This window comes from Erpetoichthys calabaricus, chromosome 1 (assembly GCF_900747795.2).
Source record: "Erpetoichthys calabaricus chromosome 1, fErpCal1.3, whole genome shotgun sequence".
In the NCBI taxonomy this organism is placed as follows: Eukaryota; Metazoa; Chordata; class Cladistia; order Polypteriformes; family Polypteridae; genus Erpetoichthys; species Erpetoichthys calabaricus.
The window spans coordinates 297,778,420-297,800,393 of record NC_041394.2 but is presented as its reverse complement, the minus strand read 5'-3'; the positions used below and the strand labels follow the sequence as shown (position 1 = coordinate 297,800,393).

Sequence of the window (21,974 nt, the reverse complement as noted above, 5' to 3'; positions counted from 1 at the left end):
GATTCTCAAGATTAGTTTGGTTGACATTTAGGTTTTGGTACTTAGGTTTCTTGTTTCTCATGCATTAATGTCTGCTAGAATTTCACACTTTCATCTTCCTTAAATCTCTTTAAACATACCATAATTTCCTTATTTAATACAATGTGAATCCACACAGGTAAAATGATTTGCTTAGTGTCAGTGAGAGTTAGTGAGATAAAGCAGAGGAAGCAATTTGAGATGTTGTGCTGTCCGGTCCATCTTAGATCACTGGTTGACAGTACTTGGTCATGGTATTGTTCCAAGCTTTTACTAAACTTCCGAATTCCTGCTTGAAAATGAATAGTATCTTCCATTTTGCTTTTCTCCTCTTTTCCATCTTTTTAAAATTAATAATACATGCACTTAATAGAAAGGAGTAAATAGACACCTGTGTGTACACAACATTAGACCATTCATCTTACTGAATGATTTTGTGCTGGGCTAATCTGAGCTGCATGTAATCATTTTATAGATGCGATTTAATTTCCTCATACAATTAACATTTGTTTCCTTCAGCCTTCCGCTTACAGAGTAATTAATTACATTTTAATAATAAATTTGATTATTTTAATATTTGATTGCAACTGTACAATTCAGGTAAACAAGGAAGAAAGCATTTGCAGCTTCAGGGAGTTCCCTTCTCCCAACAGCTTAAGACTTCAGACTGGATGACCAGTCTTCCATGATGAAGACAGAAAGACAAAAGAAAGGAGGTACTTGGCCCAAAGCTCCAGTCTTAAAGAAGTGCAAAATACATGGGAGAGTAAAAAAAACTGGCTGAAATGGAAGAAGGGGATGCTAAGTAGGGATCAGGCCGGTGTAGGACACAGACAGGCCTTATGTAACGCTGGCAAGAAAAGAAGTCAGCTGAAATGACAAGAGCAATATAATTGGGGTTACCGGGCAAATCTATGTGAAGTCTTCCTAAATCTGTTGCTCATCATTCTTCAAAGAAATGAGAAATTAATTAGATTTATAAAGAAACTGATTTATACTGATCATTGTTTTGACTTCACAATGAGGAAAATAAAATTTAATTTCTGTTGTATTCACAGAGCTACTGAAGGGTTACTCGGTAATTATAAAAAGGATATCGATATCTACTTTGCAGACTGGAACATTATCCAGACCTCTTATTAGCATCATTTAATAAAAAGACAGATGAATGCAACTTATGCTTTCAGGATATACAGTAAGTGACCAAACTGAAACATGAGATAGAGCAAACAGCAAGAAGGCAAGGTTGCATTTGTCTGTAGATAACATACTATAATTCCACACCCAACTGCAAATCCTCCTGTTTAAATATGCATACACCCCATTAAATAGGATCTGTTGCCTCTTACGCTGCTATTCTCTCCAGACCTGTATCCATTATTCCTTTGACCGCTGAGACATACACAGTTTAGCTACAGCCCCAAAGCAAAAGCTTACTTTGGTCAGATGCAGATGAATCTTGCTTCAGTGATGTCAGATTTGTAAGCACAGAGAGTAACCCCTTGAGACACCCTATCAAATAAGCCAGTTGCCACAGCGCTCTCTTTGCTAGTTTGATTTCTCCCCTAATGTCACAGCAGTTTTTTTCACCTCTCAGCTATAAACTTACTCCTCAAGTATGGGCATACATGGACATGTATATTTATGCATATACTTGTATGAAAGATACATTACTATCATATATTACTTCCTTTTCACAAGGAGATTTACAAGATCAGGACATTTTGCAGTTATTTATACATTTGGTCTTTTATAGTTCGAGCAAGAGCGGGTTAAGTGATTGCCTCAGGGTCACACAGTGCTTAAGTGGTGACATTCAAACCAGGAACATTGGCACTACACCACACTGCATGCCCATTTTATTTTTTCGATTAATGACACTATTAATAGAAAATATGTTTATCTTTACAGCCCAACATACATAATATAGTTAAAAAGAGTATATGCAGCCTTCTCCAAAACCTACCACATTTTGTGATAAAGTGCATTCAAAATAAAATCATGAAGTGGAGGTACAGTACATTTTATAATAAATGTATATCACACTTTGTTATACGTATACTTTAGTTACAATATGATCACAGCATTTTGCAGATTTGCAGAATATTTGGCCAATTCTCATGAACTAAAGTGCAATAAATATCTAACATCTAAACTCTAATATGACATTTACTATCCTTTCAGGACAACAAATGTTTTGCACTTAGTGAATCTTCCAAGTCCATACTCATTTGCTACAAAGGAAAGCAATCCACAACAAATGTCCCAGTGAGTGAAATCAGCCTTATTACTGATCGGTACACACTGCCAATCTTTCTGCCTGCCTACGCCTTTCATCTTTACCAGCATTAATTGTGATGACAGATTATTTCCTTCCCTCCCCTCTCTAACATACATGACCCTGCCCAAATCAGCATATAGTACATCACACCCAGGCTTTGCTAATCCACAAAAGAAGTGGAAAAACAAACACTGAAAGTCTGTTTAAAAGAGACTTGTCCTGATCACGCTAAACCTCCTTTTGACTTGACTCCGAGTCTGAAAATGCAAAGGAAAAACTGCTCTAGCCATGCAGTCAAGTATGTGATAACAAAAATCTGCAATAGAAGTCTATATAAATATACTTCTGTGTCATCTCTAATAAAAAAAATATTGACTTGGCCACTTTAACACTTTTAACATTTTGCATTTCTAAAACAAAAAAAGTAAAAGTTTCTTCTCACAGTAAAATTCAGACTGCTTAGCACAGCCAAAAATGATCCATTGTTAATTGTGTAAATACAGTATATTTAAACTGTATGCATGTGGGTGTACAATATTTTTAGCTATACAGTGAAGACAGTTAAATACACCACAAAAGAAAAATATGAGATTACCATCAGCAATATTTCAAATTACTAACAAATTGGACTTAACCCCCAAAGACTTTAAGTTCATTCTCTTCCAATGACCACCATTGTAATTCTGAGCAAATCAATCTATTTATCCCTGCCCCAATATATAAATATTCCTTATTAAAAACAGCATATATAGTATTAAAGCATTTTAAATGGTATTTATCTTGAAAGACACTTTATAAAGCAAGTTTATATAGTCATCCTGGATTGTTGTGCCTACGTTAAGCACAGCTCAAACAGTATTCAGAACCTGGAGCAGAAGACAAGCATGTATTCATCTCAAGTCACTTCAAGAATTCTGTGAGTAAATCCAACCCAACAGCAGAACCAATTCAAAGAAACATCACAGCTCTGAACAGCAGAAAAATAAAAAATACAACTAACCTAAATCAATACATTTTTTTCATCAAGGAAGAACGAAGTGGGTCTCCATGGTTAATGCTCATGAGTGCAACTTCCGGCTTGCTTGTTGTTCACTGTGCCTGTGTGTTTTCTCCTTCAAAGTATATCGAGGTTAAGTTAACTGGTGGATCTAAAATGGCCTGATATGAGTGACTGAATATTTGTGTCTGTGAGTGATGGGGTGGCATTCTGTTCAGAGCTGCCCTGCACCTGATGCTGCTGGGAAACACTCTGACACTCGTCAGCCCTGTACTGCAAGAAGTGGAATCTGAAAGTGAATTAATAGAAATGAAGTGGAGGCTAAACTTGCCCAGATGAAGGAGACTCGTGTGTCTTTATGCTGCTGCTACTCTGAAAAACATTTAATTAGACACAGAAATGAAGCAGCTGCAAATGAGAGAAACTGCCCTTGCTCAGTTCCACACCCTTCCCTTATCCTATATGACATGTGAAAGCACTAAGCATTGGTAAACTACAGCACTCACATTTATACACAACCCTTAGCAAACAAACGCAGGACAGAGGAATACAACAGCATTCAGATAATGACCGGAGTGCATTAAATTACAATGAGGTCCCAATGAACCTACTCACCACAATACAGCCTGAGACTTGCTCTTTCAGGTGTGCTTCATGTCCTTTAGCATGCATTGTACCAGGGTCATCCTTTGGGACGTGGGTGTGGCAAGAATCACAATGAGGTGGCTTCTTAAGTACAATGAAACTGCATTTGTCTTTAATTCAGCTATATGTTGCATACCACAGAAGTAGGACAGTGAAGGATGCAACATTCACATTCTGAAGAATTGTTGAAAATGTACATACAATGAAGGTAGACTTTTTAGAAGGAAATACTATATAGTAAAATGCTTCTCCTATCTATCTATCTATCTATCTATCTATCTATCTATCTATCTATCTATCTATCTATCTATCTATCTATCTATCTATCTATCTATCTATCTATCTAATATTGCTCCCACTTTCTTTCTTTCTTTCTTTCTTTCTTTCTTTCTTTCTTTCTTTCTTTCTTTCTTTCTTTCTTTCTTTCTTTCTTTCTTTCTCTCAGTTTTGAACTGATGTCAGGGTCATCTACTAAGCAAATCTTCATAAGCATACTCAATTAATTTACAAGAATAAACATTTTATCACATATGAATATTATTACCATACAGTAAATGCACACAATATTACGGATAATATAAAATTTATTTTTACCTATTTTAAATAAAGCATAAGAGAAACACTAGGCTTGATAACAAAAAGTCAATCGCGTCACAAGAGCAATCCACACAAGTGAAACGTCACTTGGAACATCTCTGGATTGGAATTGAAAATAAAGCTAAGAAACAGGAATAGCAATCTCAATATGTAATAAATATTAGTCGAACCCCTTGTAATAAAGACCAAGGCAGATACACCAAAGAGTTCTGAGCTGCTGCTTTCAGGATATGCAGGCACAAAAAACCTTTGAAGCAATCCGAGGAAAATCACTTGTAACAACCACTCCGGTGCAGGCAACACACCTTGTACACCAGATCAAAGCACAGAGGACAGTCGCCTGAGTGCATTTCATAACCACACACAAAGAACCGAAAGGGCAGAGCAGACTTCCTAAACCCAGGTTCTGAGTGTCACACAGTTTGTGGCCAGTGCCTGAGCTTGACAAGACAAGCTACTTGACACTGCCCAAATACTAAAGATTGCTTATAATAAAGAAAAATTCTACTTTGTGGAAAAGCAGAGTGTAATTTTCCAAAAACAAATGGCTTTTTAAAAAGTTATGTAAAAAAGGAGCAGCAGAGAGTATTACAAAGTGAAGTTATTTTATATATTTATATTGAGAAAGTGTATGTATTGTTTATTTAGGGACATAATTGAGAACAGTTCTCAAATGTCAAAGATCTTAGTCAGAAAAAAAAATCACTATGTAACTTTAAGTGAGTGTGTGTGTGTGTTTGACCTGTGATAGCTCTGGCACCCTGGCCAGGGATTGTTCCTGCCTTGCATCCGATACTTGCTATGATAGGCTCCAGCTTTGCCGTGAATCCGCTCAGTATAAGTGGGTTTAAGAAATAGATGGATGTAACTTTATACAGCAGAGCAATGATTCTTAACCTTTTTTGAGTTACAGACTCCTTTAAGAATCTGATGAAAGCTATGAACGCCCTTCCCCAGAAATATTCACATAAACACAACTTTGCATGCAACGAATATAATGTACTTTATTTATCAAGATTTGATTGTTGTATACATATATGGCATACACAAAGTATTATTAAACTTTAAAGTAACCAATGTATAAAAAACTCTCCTTTTTTACGTCAGAGGGTGTAGTAACATAGTCTGTTCCAACTCTGCTTTAAGAGACACTGAGGGTTTTTTTAAGTAATCAACACCATTGGGACACCTGTGCAAATTGTTTACTTCAACTTGCGAGGCTTAATTTACTTTAATTGCTGTAGAGCATCTGTAGGCTGTAACCTATTTGTTGCTCCCCGAAGAAGGCCCATTTGTAATATTCTGATATTTCCTTTTTTGCTAACCTAAACTTTAAATTTAAACCTCTGGCACTTTACTTCTTACCTTTCCATCATTTTAGGTGATTCACTGCATTTCAACTGATTAAATTTGAACAAAAAACTGAAAAAAACTGAGGTGTTCTAAAACTTTTAACCGGTAATATATTGTAGTTTCATACAATGTAATTATTTTTGAAAAATGACTTTAGTCAAATCAATTATTATTATAGTTGTTCTTTTACAAAAGCATTTCATAAGCAACAAATATATAATAATGTGATCAAACTGTTGACACCAAAATCAAAGAGCCTGTTTGCTGTCTATTATGCATATTGATTTTTTTAAATGTTCAACATAATGCAGGTTACAGAAGCAGTTCTAATGCTGGCCAAGGCTGACTATTCGGCACGAGATATGTCAAGTAAGTACATACCCAATAACAAAAGATTCTTTTCTCATTTCAATTGGACACACAAGGAATCAAACAGTAATCAATGGTGAGCAGATGAAGGCTTTAAGCTAGCAGGTGACTATGCCAAGCCCTCCTGCTTTTCATTTAGTGACAGTACACAGATAAGGTCTTTGTGTCAGATCAAGCAGTTAATATGTGACGCTCATTCAGTTGGTCAAGGGATAACTAGAATAAATATTTAGAAGCAAGGTCTTAGCATTTACCTCATGCCTCTGCATTGTATTCCTTCAGTGGTAAAATGACACAAGTAAAAGAAAAGATATCTTTTTTCTTTCTTTTTCTAGCGATATTACATGGATTATCTTCAATGGCTATCTAAGAGGATTATGGGATAAACGATTTTTAATCCACTCCCACTGAATTGAAAAAAGCAGATACTGTAGGTGTAGTTAGCGTATGCATTCTGTAGTGATTTAAAACATTATGAAAGCCAAAGAGTTAACAGTCAACATTATCAAACCAATATGTTTCAAATACTACTGATGGTGCTAATTTAATCTAATATATTCCATTTAATAGGTTATTAAAAATAAATTATGTTAAACGATACACAAGCGGCAGCATGATTGTATACTGTGAATAGAGATGTCAAAAAAAATCATGTGGATGAATGACAGGAACCCTCTCTTTCAATATTCTAAAAGGCTGTAGAACTCTTGTTTACCTGGTGAGATGCTTTTTTGACATGCATGTGTTTTTCTTTTCCTTTTTAAGCTACAACTCTCGTACATAGTAATGCCACTATAATGGACTTACATTATAGCCGTACAAGGAGAGTGACAGTGAATAATTTGGTTGCAGTACTGTTAAGCATCCCCAAGGAGCCAGCTTTGAAATCTAACTCTCCACTCTCTGTATTAGTGGGGTCCTAATCTAAGTGCCATATGGCTCACTTGCTGATAAGAGTGCAATTAGATGCGGGCTTTAATGATGGTGCTCACCAAGCTGGCCGTGGATCCACTAATAAACACAACTGATACGGCCAGAAATGGTTATGGCTTCATATTTTGGAGGGAATGTTAGAGTTTCAGTAATAAAAAAAAAACTATGTTGCTCAAAGAAACATTTGTTAAAATAATGATTTCAAAAGACTGGGGGCATAGGAAGTTTCATAACTAAAAGAGAACAAAAATTAATGCAGTGCACATGTTATTAGAATGCAGTGCATGTATTCTAGAAAGTCTAACCAATCTAATTTGGAAAATATATATTCTGTTTACAGTTGTGGAATTACAAAACAAACCCAGCAACAATAGATACACAGCAGAAAAACACCCCAGATGGGACATTCATTTCTATCTGAAGAAATAAAAGGAGAAAAAGTAAAGATAGTTATTATTGCCTTGCAGATCCTATACCCATTTTCTATTTCTAGCTAGGGTTCTGCCCATGTGGAGTTTGCACACTTCCTCTGTAATTGTCCTAAAGCTTTTGGCTCATTTCTATTTTCAAATCTTCTCTGTTGTAATTAAGTGTGAATTCATGGGTGAGTGTGGACTGACATCCTTCTTTTTCCTGACGTGTGCCTGTCGCAAAAAGGTCACTAAAAGACAATCTGAAGTTGCTCCACAGTCACATCTAGCCAAAAGATTTAGTGTCTTTATCAAAAGCATGATAGGAAATAAACCATAAAAATCAAAGTAGAGCTAAGAAATTTAAAAAGTGTGACCGATCCCAACCAAGAACATTCACAACCTATTATTGCCAAAGAAATCAACAGAGCACTCAAAGATATTAAACTTGGTAAAGCCTGTGGTTTTGATATACTTCTCCCATGCATGGAAAAATACCAAGGCATGGAAATTTAACTGCAGAATCCAAATTTTAAAATCTCTTGAGCCATGAATTGAAGCTAAAAGCTACTACTCTTAACCCTACATAGCATCTGCTACTGAAAAGAATTACACAAAATAGAATCTGTTCTAAGACATTGGAACAAATATCAGTGGAACAAGTGGGCTTTAGGCCAAATCAAAGCTGCATAGACCAGGTTTTGTTCCTTACTATAAAAAGTGAAGCCAGATTTCAAAGGTGACTAAAACCAACTGATGCATTTATCAGTCTTACCACTGCCTACGAAACAGTCTACAGGCATTATTTAGACATTATGGAGAGCTGTTCCCTGTGGCAGAATAGCCAAGTTTTTTGACCACATGTTGAGAAACAGATACATCTACGTAGGTTATAATGGGGGAACAAAACAAGCAAGCAAGAACAGAAAGCTGCACAATGATCTTCCTCAAGGTTCTGCACTAGCTCTCCTATTGTTATTCTAGACATTTCTGAATTAACAGAAACAACTTCAAAGAATTATGCATATGCAGATGATTAGTGTTGATCAGCAAAATTTACCAAAAAAATTTTCACAGCAAATATGCTGCATTCACCAGTGACTATGTTTTGCTGAACATTTTTTTGTAAATTTGTCATGTAGTCAGCTTAGATGAACATTTTTTTCCAGCACCCCATGATACTTTGCGAGGCCAGCATGACATCACAGAACTATAGCAGCCATATGCAAAACTTTCATGTTTGCATACTGCATAATGTCACAACCCAAATAGTACTCCAGCTTTCCACCCTGTATTCATTAAAAAGAAACAAACCAGAAAAACTTGCAGTATTTTCATTTGAGGCATACATTAGCTGACTATAATGAGAATATTATTATTGCCACCACTGGTCCTTGTATGCTGGCAGCACTGTACCGCATGGCTAATTTGCATGTATGCTGGAACTACAATTAAATTAACCTTCCCTGAGGATTAATGCAACACTGTGAAAATATAATAGCGAAAGATGTATTACTAACTTCTTCATGAATGAAAGAAATGCAAATCATCTGCACAGAGATCGGAAACAAAATATTTATACATGGAGATTCACTCAAAATAGGTCCTGAATATTCCGTTGTAACTCCCATTAGGATGAAGCAATCTGAACTAAAAAAATATACTATATACCTTGACGTATGTGTAATCAAATGCATTACATGCAATGCTGGAAGTGGTTTCCATTTTCTAACAGATACATTTTGACCCAGCACTCCATGTTCCTAAACATATTGCCAAGCTTCTCGGGGGAATAGCAGCAATTTCACGTTGGATGTTTGTCCTTCAAATCTTCCACCGTGCGAGGCTTGTTCCAATACACTTTTCCTTTGAGCATACCCCAAAGGAAGAAGTCTGGTGGTGTCAGATCCGGCAACCGTGGTGGCCAAAGCCCCTTTGAAATTACCCTGTTGCTGAAGAAGGACTCAATTTCTGCCATGCTCCTTGCCGATGTGTGACACGTTGCTCCATCTTGCTGGAAGTAACCTTCCGTTAACTCACGATCATCCAGTTGATTCTGACATTGCTTAAACGAATTGGTGACCCAATAGGTTTGCAACATGAAGATGAGCTGCTCAAAACCGTACACCACCATCCTGATGAGAAATCGAGTGAAGGGGTATGGGCGATATGCACCCAGAAGTTGCAATTGGAGGTTAAACGTTGCGACGGCTATCTGGCGCCTACCTCATCGCTCTGACGCAGGGGCTTCCTGGCTTGTTCGAAGCTCCAAATATTGAGGAGCAAGCAAGAGTTATCATAGAATATTCTAGGCCTCTTTCAAGTGAATCTCTGTATATTATATATATATATATATATATATATATATATATATATATATATATATATATATATATATATATATATATATATATATATATATATATATATATATATTCTGGCTGCACTTGGTGCTGTGACCTCAAACAATGGAATAAGCCAGTCTCATGCCACTGCTAATGTGTTCCCCCACACAATATATATATACTGCTCAGATTTCATGAACATTTTCATGATTTTTCTGGACTCACAGTGATGTGAACTCCACAGTTTTCATTCATCACTACAGATGATTTTGCAATTGTCATACAAGCTACTGACTTCAGAAGAACTGAAACCATAATAACAAAAGATCTTGTCCCTCTTGAATGCCACCTCCTGTTCTGCCTGGAGTGACCAGAAGGTAGGCTGGGCTGAATTTGGATCACTAGGTGAAGCATTAGTCTAACATCTAACCAAGTTCTGAACCAAAATGTCAATCCAAAACAAAAACATGAACTTTTTAGCACTAATAACTTTTACCAGAAAGACTATAAACTAAAAAGCACTGCCCAAAAGGTATCCGCAATCAGGGATAAGTAAGAAATGCACACCATTGACTTTTATACTGTAATGACGGTGAAGTTACAGTATGCCATGAACTTCCAGTTGTTTTCTCATAACAATGCTATACCAATTATGATTCAAAATTACATCATATACGATAAATCACAAAGGTGTTGAAAAAGTCATGAGAAAGTTCAACCTTGCTAAGACTACCTTCAATGAAAAAATAATGGCACCTCAAAAAACTTAAACTAGAGCATAAAAAGTCATGAACAGAGTTCAGTATAATGAGAAAAAAAATTAAATCTAATCATAACACTGCCAGAAAAGGAGACTATGATTTGAGAAATGAAAAAGTGAGCTGTTTCCATTTGAGTAACAGAACTCAAAAAGAATTTTCAATAACACTCTCCTTCCCAACAACCCATTTTCAAAATATAAAAGCTGGCCATTTAAGAAGAATCTCATTAATGTTGCAGCAAAAATAAAAATTGATAGTAACACCTTTTATAAATTATGTGGGACAACAGGGGTGCAACTTATGTAAAACTTTGATGATGGTTGACAAATCAGCAGAGTGCTCCAGTTTGGATATACAGATCATAGGTCATATTGCTTGACACCCAGCTTCACCATGCTCAGCACCTTATTAATTGAATCATTCCTTCCAAGCCAACTCACTGGATTCCTGTGCTCAGTCACTCCCATACTTAATCAGAGTTTAAACCTACAACAAAATCCTGGAGAATCCCATACTCCCAACCCATTATAATATCACTTTGCTAATTGAAAAAGTTGAATCAAGAAGATCCTCCATTTCAAACTGTAAGATAACTGAAATAAACAAATTTTAACATACTGGATTAATGGAAATAATTCTGGGTAACATGTATCACCTCAGATCTCCAAAAAATGTTGCTGACATACAAGATATCCTCAGTTTGTGCACTTCACCAGCAACCTCTGGGTATGGATGAACCATTTCCAGACAGGCACAGGACAATGTCCTGATTCTTTGTACAAGTAGGGGAAAGTTCCTTTGCCAGACTGTGACTGTGACGTAGCTTATGAAATATCATCAGTGACTGCAGCCAGGGACCATTCCAGGTCCAGATTAGTGATATCTATGATGCAAGAACAGCAGTTATTCAAAGATTAGGAGATTTTATGCAAAACTGAGAAAACTGACGTTGTTTTCCTTCACTAGGATTTCATTGTCAATCTGAACCACATGTGAGTCATATGATAAACAAATAATGCTATAAAAAAGGCTTAGGTTTTTCCACAGAGAATCTGTGGGAATAAAAGGCTAGATGAATTAATATTTTAATTCCCCTCAACATTAGTTAGTGTTAGTTGATCATTATAAATTGGACACATATGAAGGTTAGATAAATTGGCAGATAATCCCAAGTTGGTCAATAACTTGTACCTGATCCTGATTTGGAGGGGTTAAAAATATTATTTACCTTTCATTATTTTGCATCTTTTAAAATCTACATGTACTAAAATGGTACCACAATTACACCATGGCTCACTCTGTAACAGCAACAACAAGCAATCTCATCAGTTTATTCTATGATATCAAAAATTTCAAGATTTTTAGAAATGTGTAGCAAGATATCTGAAACATATATGGTAGCAATGGTGTTGGGGCTTTGTCGCTCCATAGTTCTGAGTTCAAATATAACATAAGAGTTTGACAAATGAGAGGAGACCATTCAGTCGATAAGGCTTGTTTGTTTAGCTAATAGCTAAGCTGTCCTAATATCTCATCTTGAGTCCTTGTCTGGACACTGTATGTGTGAAGTTTGCATGCTTTCCCAGGGTGTACTGTGTTTTTTTTTCCTCTGGGTATTGCACTTTTAACCTGTCACAATGTGAAGACCTATTTATGACATTAATTAGCAATTCAAAAGTTAGGCCCAGCACAAGTGTTCTCTGCAATAGACAGTGTATTTGGAATGAGTTGGTTTTGTTATGAACTAAGAGTCCCATAACACAAATGAGTTACAGAAATGCTCAAACATTCCCAGTAGAGAAAGATATACAGTAATCCTTCCTCCATCGCGGGGGTTGCGTTCCAGAGCCACCCGCGAAATAAGAAAATCCGCGAAGTAGAAACCATATGTTTATATGGTTATTTTTATATTGTCATGCTTGGGTCACAGATTTGCGCAGAAACACAGGAGGTTGTAGAGAGACAGGAACGTTATTCAAACACTGCAAACAAACATTTGTCTCTTTTTCAAAAGTTTAAACTGTGCTCCATGACAAGACAGAGATGACAGTTCTGTCTCACAATTAAAAGAATGCAAACATATGTTCCTCTTCAAAGGAAACAGAGAGGAAAGCAAACAAATCAATAGGGCTGTTTGTTTTTAAGTATGCGAAGCACCGCCGGTACAAAGCTGTTGAAGGCGGCAGCTCACACCCCCTCCGTCAGGAGCAGGGAGAGAGAGAGAGAGAGAGAGACAGAGAAAAACAAAGTCAAAAATCAATACGTGCCCTTTGAGCTTTTAAGTATGCGAAGCACCGTGCAGCATACTTAAAAGCTGCACACAGAAGGTAGCAACGTGAAGATAATCTTTCAGCATTTTTAGACGAGCGTCCGTATCGTCTAGGTGTGCAAACAGCCCCCCTGCTCACACCCCCTACGTCAGGATCACAGATAGTCAGCGCAAGAGAGAGAGAAAGAAAAGTAAGTTGGGTAGCTTCTCAGCCATCTGCCAATAGCGTCCCTTGTATGAAATCAACTGGGCAAACCAACTGAGGAAGCATGTACCAGAAATTAAAAAACCCATTGTCCTCAGAAATCCACGAACCAGCAAAAAATCCGCGATATATATTTAAATATGCTTACATATAAAATCCGCGATAGAGTGAAGCCGCGAAAGGCGAAGCGCGATATAGCGAGGGATCACTGTATCCTCAAACCCTGTCTAAATACAGGCTCTTTATAAAATAAAAAAATTCTCTTAACAGCAATGAACCTATGTGGAGCCAAAAGTCAACAGGAGATTGCCAAAACAATAAGGCAGTCCAACGCAAACAAATTCCCAATATAGCAATCTAGAAAATGGTCAACAAAGAGAACACATAGTCAAAAAAATTCAGAGAAACTACACAAGCACAGCATAAAACCCCCAAATAGACTCACTGACTCAATAGCACATTCGATTGAACAACCAGGAACTGTGGGAAATCCTTACATTTATAGGTGTGAGGGCAGTCCTTGGAAGTGATGGGCAGGTGGTCCCACTTCTTGGGGTTCCACTCACAATACACAACCAAAAACAAGGAACAATGTAAGTAAGTAACAAAAGTAACATTTAAATAAATAAATAACTCAAAAATGAACAAAAAAGACATGAAACAAGAATTTGAACCCCTCGCTGAAATGCAACAGGTTTCTGCCTTGCTAATCTAAGCCATGTAATTCTGAAATGGACTGAGCGGATCTGAATGAAATATGGTTTAAATATCTGCATTACAAGACATTTCAAAGCGACTACCTGTCCAGGCAGATATATCTTTGATGCCTGTCAAGATACTTCAGAATACTTTCCTAACATCTTCAATGTATTCCTAGATAGCATTAAATACATAGATTGGAAGCTCAATGGAAAAGATAGAAAGTTTCATAAAATGACATTTCAAGATATTTTGAAATGCGTTTTATTTATCTTGGAAGTGATGTATTTCTGCGTAACAGTAATAAATTCAGTATAACAGGTATTCAGGCTAACATTACAGCCTCAGAGCAGCCTGGCACAGAAATTGTCTGTGAGGAATCTGCATGTTCCTTAAAAGTTCTGATTTTCTCTAAGTACTCTTTGAGAGTTTTGAGACCCTTCGAGACCCTCCCCAACTGTGCTGCATGCCGAAATGCGGTTGAAGCATCTGTCGAGGGTTGCTTGTCTGTCACCCAGGCAACCACATGTTCACTGGGCCACCAATGACACTGCAAGTTTGCAGCCTTGCCGCATAACGGGTCTGTTGCTCAATGGTTGATGTGGGGAATATTCTAACCCAGCGACTAACTTAGCCCCGTCACTGCTTGTTTGTCATGTCTATGTGTATTGAAGTGGTACCTCACATTTGAATAAATATAATGATTGTTCCTGTTTTGATTGGAATAAACTTGGTTTTCTTGAAGCCTTTGGACTCAGTGTCTTCTCACATGTCACATATTCATATAACCTAACAACTTTAATTTCAGCAGGCCCTTTCCTCAGCAAGTCCTTCCAACACATCCTAGGAAATTGCTATATGATGCCAGGCCATTTGAGAGTCCCTTCCCTCAGTCTTATAGCCTTTTAGGTGAGAGGCTCCAAGAAGCACTGCATCTACATGGCCAAACCACCTAACCTCGTCCTCTCAATCTGAAAATGCAGCCAATCTACTCTGATCTCATTCTTTTTGGCAGAGATCCTCACCCTGTCACAGCAGAGTCCAGCAACTCCTGCACAGACTTCCCATAACCCCAAATTTGGACAACACGGTTTTACTAAATAGATGAATGGTTGGGCCTAAATTATTTCAATACATTTCTCGTAATTTGATCTGCTGTATTTAAGTATTTAGTGAGTTTATTTAGAAAATGCACTACCTAGATAATTCAATAGGTTTTTGGTATGAAAAGCCAAAAAATTACCTTAATGTCTTTCTTCAATAAGTTCAAGCCTTGAATTTTTAAACTTATTTCCAAAAATAAAATACTTATGAATAGTAAATAAATATGTTAAAAATAATTATTCTTGGGGTGGCGCAGTGGTAGCGCTGCTGCCTCACAGTTAGGAGACCCGGGTTCACTTCCCGGGTCCTCCCTGCATGGAGTTTGTTCTCCCCGTGTCTGCGTGGGTTTCCTCCAGGCGCTCCGGTTTCTTCCCATGGTCCAAAGACATGCAGGTTAGGTGGATTGGCAATTCTAAATTGGCCCTAGTGTGTGGGTGTGTTTGTGTGTGTCCTGCGGTAGGTTGGCACCCTGCTCGGGATTGGTTCCTGCCTTGTGCCCTGTGTTGGCTGGGATTGGCTCCAGCAGACCCCCGTGACCCTGTGTTAGGATTCAGCGGGTTGGAAAATGGATGGATGGATAATTACTCTTCAATCTCAAAATCACACAGATTTATAAAATGCCAGATAAGAACTTTAAAGCAAAGTATGAATTTTAATGTTGTAAAGATCTTCACTTCAGTTTTAAGGTTCCATTACTGACCCAATGAGTCCAACAATACATACAGAATAAAACAGATATTACTTATGTATTCAGAAGAAAATTACCTTGGAAGCAAATGAAGGGGAAAGCAAGTATAACTGGCTATAAGAGTAATACTCCCCCTCTCCATGTGCCCTTTCCAACAAAACAAAGAATGGCTTTCCATGAGAATAAATATCTTGCTTGTTTTGGTTTCTAAATATGACCAGTCCACCATGGATATTCTAGAATGCTCTAAGATTGTTCAAAGAGGTATCTATTTGCAAAGATCATAGAAAAGGCAGCTTTCAGGCACTTTTTTGAAAAATGGATAAACCTTTATTTTCTGTATTGATTCCCATAAGTCTTATGGCCACAGATTTCATAGATGGCAGCAATGTGACAAAATAAAATATCACACAAACAAGATACTTACAAATTGACTGCCTGCCCTATGGAATCCTCTTCTTTTGCCAATTCAGTAGGAGTTTACTGGAACAAGAAATAAAAAAGTACAATGAATTAAGGTTTTATATCTTAAAGAGTGAGAGAGAAAAGGAAGAGAAGGTGATGTCCGGAGGCTAATGTCACCCTTATAATCTCCAAGGTGTTTGTAGGTTTTGCACATTAGCCAGCAGAGTCATCATTCCTCTGAGTCTCAAAATCTAGAGATTATAAATATAGTATAAGCTGCAGAAACAGTAAAAGAAATCAGACTTCCAAAGAAGTGCGTGCTTAGGCTGTACATAAAAAGCATTCCTAGCATCAGCTCAGAACTTTGAGTGTTCTTTAATAGTGTGAATTAATTTACTTTGTAGCATTCAAAACTTTGCTAGTGCTGCTCTGAATACAGATCTGTTGATCACAGTGTATATTCTTGAAATGAAAGTAATTTTCATCACTGATCAAACACTCTCTGTCACCAAGTGTGGGCTTTTAACCAGAGCAGCAGTTTCCTGAGTGGTTGTAAATGAGAGAGCCAAGCCAACAGAATGAAATGTACAGTTAAGGGAGGCAGGCCATTTTTAAGGGGTTACCTTAATGTGGCTGCAGATGCTCTGCCTTAAAGAAAGCTGCTGTAACAGCTGTAAGTTATAATAATAAGGCCAGGCATAATTTATGAGAACCAAAGTGCTTTGTAATGTAATAGAGTCTGGGTATTGTCACCATCTAACACTGAAAACACAAAACTAAATAAAAGGCACCAGTTTTACTCTGACTCAAAGTAGCTGAGATCTGCACCCAAAAATAATCTATACATGGAAGCTAAGGTAAAAAATAAATTCATGTATTTCTTCATTGTCTATACAATCTGTCTATTCTAATTCGCTCAATACAATTCAGAATGGGTGGCACAGTAGTGCAGTGGTAGCGCTGCTGCCTCGCAGTAAGGAGACCTGGTGGAGTTTGCATGTTCTCCCCGTGTCTGTGTGGGTTTCCTCTGGGTGCTCCGGTTTCCTCCCACAGTCTAAAGACATGCAGGTTAGGTGCATTGACGATTCTAAATTGTCCCTAGTGTGCTTGGTGTTTGTGCACCCTGCCCAGGGTTTGTTTCCTGCCTTGCACCCTGTGTTGGCTGGGATTGGCTCCAGCAGACCCCTGTGACCCTGTGTTAGGATATAGCGGGTTGGACGATGACTGGCTGACAATTCAGAATTTCAGGGGAAGGTAACAGCCTATCCCGGCATCATTTGACACAGAGGAACTAAAGTGCCAACCCACTGCAGGATACCTTTAGTCATACAGGATCATTTTAGAGTCACTAGCCACCTTAACTTGCATGTCTTCAGTACAAAATCAGAGTAACTGTCAAAAAACCCACATAGATATGAATGGAGCAAGCAAGCTCCATACTGATTGTATCTTGCCCCAAGATTTGAATGGATGGGGAAGTCAAGAGAATAATAAAATCAAATCAGTCATTATGTATGTGTACTGATAGACCATATTAAAAGGTATATACTGTACATAAATAGGACTGACGTGTGTGAAGCCATGCCGAGATAAGTAAAGCTCACCTAGAAATTAATGAACTAAGTAAATTCCCTGTAGGTTCATCACATACGTAAATACAGATTTCATTAGATTTTTGCCTTGTTGTAAGTGTCTATGCTCCTCCCAACTCATACCATTTGATGGTGTTCATTCAAAAGTGTAATTACATACTGTTGCTCATCAGTTTGTTTAATAGACCTAAAACAAATTACTAGCTGGTTAAAGATACACTGCATCCAAAAGAAAGCAGTCCAAAAGAAAGCACAATAAATCTTGATGGATGGAAAAATATTTCCTCATTGGTACGTCAGTGGAGTTACAGACAATTACAAAATGCTTACTTTTTAAAATCAAAGGTATAATGATAAATACAAAATACGTAAATTGAAGCCAGAAAATATTTAAATATATGATTGAGAACATATTGTATAGACAAGATGTTTGTGGTTCGCAATAACTCATTGTCATGTCATTCACTCACAAAAAGCAATATTTGGGCCATCATTTGTTTACATTCAGTTGGCCACATTACTTTAGTAGGCAAGTGGAATTTGTGCGACCCTCCATAGATGAGTCAACTTCTCATCTAAATCTCTTATTATAAATTCTGGCTCCATTAGTTAATCCATCTACTATATTCATACATTAATACACCAAAGCAATCATTTTATTCTCTTGAAGACCATTTGTCTTTTTCTTTGTACCTTTGTTTTTTGTTTTGCCAGTTGGCTCTTCGTTTTACTTGTGTGCTCTAATTTTTATTTTCCTCAGCCATCTTTCCATTCAATGTATTGTCTTGCTCAACATATAGACTATCATTTTTCTGTGTTACTGGCCACCCCACTCATTATCAAATCCAGTCCTACTAGTGTCTTACAGTTTTCTGATCCGGCATTATTTCTCATTGTCTGTTTAACTTCCAATTTTATCCACATGGAATAGAGGTCCATTCAGAAGTTGTAGTTGTAATTGTTGTAGTTAGCATTGCTGCCTCACTGCTTGCTCAATATTCTTGGGTTGAGCTCAGAGTCCAGACACTGCCTCTCTGGAGTTTGCACATTTTTGTACAAATTATATATATATATATATATATATATATATATATATATATATATATATATATATATATATATGTATATATATATATATATATATATATATATATATATATATATATATATATAGTTTGCACATTGTCATACATTTTTGTAAGAGTTTTCATTCAGATACCCCCAAATACCATTGACAAAAAGGTTACATTAATTGGCAATTAGTCCTAAATTAGTCCTTTGTGAGCATGGCTGTGAGCATGAGTAAGCTCTAACATGAACTGGTGCCCTGTCCAGTATTGTCCCATGTCTTGTTCCTGAAGTTAATGGCTCCCCTCTCTGCATACTTGAATTGTATTTAACAGGCTTGAGAATGTCACATTATGTTATAAAGAAAATAAGCTTGGTAATTTAATTTGCCCCTTTAAACTGGTTTGATGTGAGTTACTCTGTATTTAAGTGGGTCTGGTGATGACTTGCCTTATCCATATTATCCATGGAATAACTGGGGTTTAAAATGGTGGGATGGATGAAAAGTGATGAATACTAGCACAAGCTGAAAACCTCAGATCAAGATTGAATGACAGATATATGGTAAATTGGAGTGAAGTTGGCAGCATGGCACTCCAGTATTTTCTACACCATTAGAATTCATGGTAGAGTACAATGGAACCTTGGATTTCAAGTAACTTGGTCTGTGAGTGTTTTGCAAGATGAGCTAAAATGTTTAATAAATTTTGACTTGATAAATGAGCGAGGTCTTGCAATACAAGTAGTCCGTATACGCTTTGTCTGCCGAGCGTCACGTGATCACAACTGAACTGATGGTTCTTCTCTCTCTCTCTCTTTCTTGCTGCAGGACTGTGGGTAATTGTCTCCCATTCTCGGGCTCAGTTGGCGTGCCTCACTCGTATAGTCAACATCCGTACGAGCGTACACTGTTTACTATAGCACTGTGACCACGTGTGTGTGCGTTGTAACATATAAGTCCCCGTCTTGCATCCCAAAACACGAAGCTGAGTCTCAGTACTTTAGCAACACCAGCTTTATTCAGCTTGAAACAGGAACAGCATGGTTATTTATTGTAGTGGGATCTGCCACTTTTCTATACACAGACACAGCAGTCAGGCAGGGTCGGGGCCAGATTAGTGGCCAAGTAATACTGTGCCCTGCATTTATAATTTTCCTTGTATCACCCATCAACGGCAGGCGCTTATAGCATGTCCACAATCTTTTCAGAATCGCTTTTACGACAAACTGCTACAGCGCTGGGAGCCTGCACTTTCGTGTGTTGTCCCGTTGGGTGGAATTCCAAAAGAGTTTAGAAACTCACTCACACCAGTCATGATTCTTTTCAAAGGTAAAGTGCAGGTTAATTTGTTTTATGTATTTTTACTTTATATTTTGTATTAATCATTTTTATATGAATAGTTTTGGGTTGTGGAACGAATCATCTGAGTTTCCTTTATTTCTTATAGGGAAATTCACTTTGATATACGAGTGCTTTGGATTATAAGCACGTTTCTGGAACGAATTATGGTCGCAATCCAAGGTTCCACTGTATATTAAATGTGAAGTACGATGGTTCCTTTGTCATTTCAACTGTTTCTTTTCAATTTACCAAATCTATGCAAAACTACATTTCCCTGATTGACCTACTGACTGACTGACAAGAAATTCTTGGCTATTTACAGACAACCCAAGGAAAATGGTTTTCACTAAAGGATCAATTTCATGTCTCTATAATTCCAAAAATAGGATAACATACTGAAAAGTGAATTTATTTGTGAAAATAATTGGAGCAAACTACCAGAATATTTTACACTTAAAAATCGAAAAAGGATGATCTTAATGGTGTTCTACTGTGGACAACTGTAGCACTGTGGATCAAGTCCCACTTTCATCTTTATTTTCTTCTCTTCATGCATTATTGTTTGTTTTTAGCGGTGGCTTTGGAATTATCACTCCAGTTCATACAGTAAGTGTGATAATTAGTATAATATAAAATTCTCTATTTCGATCATGATAACTGTCTTATCCATTTCATGAGAAAAATTCAATGGCTTGCAGAATGCAAGTCTTAATTACTACTAGAAAAATGTATGGAAACACTGGATAAATAAAAACTAAGTTGTGCAAATTAAGAAACTGTTACTTTACCACCTCCACCCAGTCCCTTCGGAAGGTATCTTTACTTACTTACTTACACTATGAGCAAACAGGACTAAACAAAGCTGGAAGCATTAAATACATATTTAATTTTTATATTTAAATCACATTCAGGCTTTTGGACCACAGCTACTCCAATTTTCCAATTTTATTGAAATCTGTTAATTGCATGCAGAGATTTGTCATTACCTCACATCCCTTTTTTATAACAGATAAACACGATTTTTACAAAATTTGTTTTATTCCACAAGAGCATTACACATAGAACAGAGTCATTAAGATGCTTTACAGCACTGTTTTTCAACCTGTGGATATGACCCAAATGTGGGTTAATGGAAACTCTACATGGGTTGCTAGCTTAAGTAAAAAAAAAAAAAGAATATATTTAAGAGGGCTATAGATTTCAATTCTGCACCCAGTCTTAAGGACATTTTGCTTCTGCGTACTGAGGAACTGAAACAACTGACAAATGTTCAGTTATGAGCAGATGATGACCTGTTATACACCACATGCTTCATTAAGAAAGCCAAAGAACATGGACTAGTTCCTCAAATTCCCCTTCAGCATTACCTACTCCAAACATTTCCAATTCTGTATCAACCACACAAGGTTTATTCCAAAAATTAGAACCAAAGAGGAACGTTAAAAGAACGTATAGCCCAGATTTTCTGAGGTATAGATTTACTTTTTCAGTGAAGCGTTATCTGTGGTGTGCTGATACCAAATGAATGCATGAAACCTTCCATACTATAAAGAATGCTACTTTAAAAGGTAAATTGTTCATCTTTTTAAATAAAAAAGTGAAAATCTTGAGGCTTTGTAAAAAACTTTCTAAAGTGTTTGTACAGCAAGCACTCTGGACAACATCATTGCACATTGAATTTCCAAATAAGAAAGTGCACATAATTACACAACAGTTCTTTTTGCCTCTAAAGATGTCAGCCACTATCAAACTAAAAGTTCTTCTCTTTGCACTCACCCCTGGTTTCAACAAACTTCTGAAAATCAGTCAAGCCCAAGTTATGTAACAAAAAGGACACTAAATTTGATTAAGCTCACTTGATATGTTATTTTTCAATGAATACTTCTTATTTCC

General features: G+C 37.0%; 1 protein-coding gene across 6 annotated transcripts in view; it reads right to left on the bottom strand.

Annotated features, from left to right (window-relative positions):
- Positions 1 to 21,974, bottom strand: part of syt1a (synaptotagmin Ia) — a 1,226,547-nt gene that overhangs the window by 635,629 nt on the left and 568,944 nt on the right. For all 6 annotated transcript variants that reach the window (XM_028817071.2, XM_028817014.2, XM_028817013.2 and 3 more), the window contains one exon: positions 16,102 to 16,157. The gene's annotated coding sequence lies outside the window, so the exon portion shown is untranslated. The remainder of the gene's footprint in view (positions 1 to 16,101; positions 16,158 to 21,974) is intronic.